Raw genomic sequence first — 2,338 nt, forward strand, 5'->3', positions numbered from 1 at the left:
TGTGTGTGTGTGTGTGTGTGTGTGTGTGTGTGTGTGTGTGTGTGTGTGTGCGTGTGTGTGTGTATGTGTGTACGTACATAGATACATACATATATACATACATATAGTGAGATGAAAGGAACAGAGCGGGGGAAAGATAGAAAATTACAGGTTACGTAGCGTGCTAACTGATCATATCCGTAAACATATGCTTGTTGTATGTGCCTGTTCACGCGAATGTATTTGATTCTGGTCCTTTTCCGCATTAGAAGACATTGTGTTACTGATTTTGTGTTATTCTCAAACTAAAAGGATGTAGTTGCACTTAAATCATGGTTCCTTTAATCCATACAATGCTTTGTAAACAAAATTTAACAAAGTTGTTTCCACTTTTCAGAAGCAAGTGTTCAGTCTATTATAGAAGCACATCTGAATTATTTGTGATCAGGAGTAAATATGCATAATCAATACGAAAATTTCACATTATCAACATTATATTAACTCCTTTAATATTGATTTCTAATAACAGCACGAATTATTATAGGGTGGGGTATAATCAATAAATTCGAGCCAGTTCTTCGCTAGTACCTTATTTTATTGACCCTAGCAGGATCGAAGGCAAATTTGACCTAGGCAGGATTTGAACTCACCGTGTAAAAACATCTCAGTGATTTGCATTGACTATTGCTCAAATAGCAAGCAACATTGATTCTATGAGAATAACTGGAGAATATTAATGATGGTGATTGTTGTCAAGAGAGGAGAGAAGTCTAAGGGAAGTACGAGAGAGAGAAAAGCATGTGGTGACGGTGTAGGAGAAGTATTTTGTTGGTCGCTATGCCGACGATGATATTGAATCGCGATAATAATGTTGAGCAAGTGAACATGGATACTGCAATAATATGTAAATAACATTTCTTCTACTTCAGGGGATATCTCTATAACACCCTGGAGTATAAACAAACTTCTTTTTATATCATTGAAGTATCCATGTTCCTTACTTAATATTATCATAATTCATTATATCATCAGCATCGCAGTCAATATCGTCAGCTTCATCATTTGTCATGCAAGTACAGGTATCTATTCAGATGACCGACTGATGATTTGATAAATAAAAGTGGCGTATTAAAATGACTGAGTGAACTGGATGGTGATTTACAAGCAGAAACAAAATATAAATATAAATAGGGTTTATAAATTGGCCTCAATAATTAATGACTATAATGAACCAGTTCACTAAACAGGAAATAAACTGGCTATGCAAAGGTTAAATTACCTAGTTGTAATGATATACATAGAACATTTTTTTTAAATAACCGACAGTATTTAAATCTAGAGAAAGTAAATTCTAGAAATAATTTTTGAAGTATATTATAATGTGATTTCTGAGAAAATGGAATTATTCGAAAATACAAAGGTCTTATTATTATTCAGTCCATGATTTTACAGTTTTCCTATTCCTACTATTCTTTAATGTAAAAGAAAGTAAATACACTTTCAGAATGATTTCTGTGATGTATCGTTGTAAATGTCTCTTGAGTTATCCATGAAAATGATCGGTTTAGAATAAAACAAAATAATTGATTTTAAGGAAGAACAAATGTTTATAAGCAAACAAACGATCGAATTATCCTAAACAATATGTTTTTCTCTTTTATTCCCCAGTTTCATTTAAACGCGATAAACCGATCGTTTTCTATTCATTTTTATTGACAATATTTTGAGAAAGTCGGCCGTTTGTTTAAAAAGCAGAGAACTATGTTTCATCAATACTTGAATATAAAAAGCATTTAATGGAGATTGTCTGATTAAACTAATAATTCATTTGCCTTCTTCATTTGATCGACATATCCTTTCCCTGATGATGGCATGTTGATTTTGACGGGCAAGAATTCGCATTATTAATCATAGCCATTTTGTTCTGTGACAAACTATTTAATTAGGTTATTGTTTTATAATAACAATATTTCATGAGACAAGATAAAACAATCCAATTTCTCCTGAACATATTAGCATTGAATAAGGTATTGTAATTATATCATTGCATTATTCAATATCTAAAAGATTCAGTTTGCTGAAAATACCAGATGTAAAGTTTATAGTTCATGACTTTTATTTCCGATATACCTAATAGCAATTGTCCTTCTTTCATAAACACATAATTGTGAAATAGTGTTTAAAAAAGCAGTATTACTCAAGGGATATCCACCATTATTGTTCTTTTGTGAAGCCATTAAAAAAATTGAACAGCTTCAGTCACTAACTCAATATTCTCTTTCAATCAAACTATTGTAATATGCACCAGATAAGATTTGTACAATGAAAAGAGTTAGTCATTGAGCTGAAGAAGATGATT

Source organism: Octopus bimaculoides, chromosome 17 (assembly GCF_001194135.2).
Source record: "Octopus bimaculoides isolate UCB-OBI-ISO-001 chromosome 17, ASM119413v2, whole genome shotgun sequence".
Lineage (NCBI taxonomy): Eukaryota > Metazoa > Mollusca > Cephalopoda > Octopoda > Octopodidae > Octopus > Octopus bimaculoides.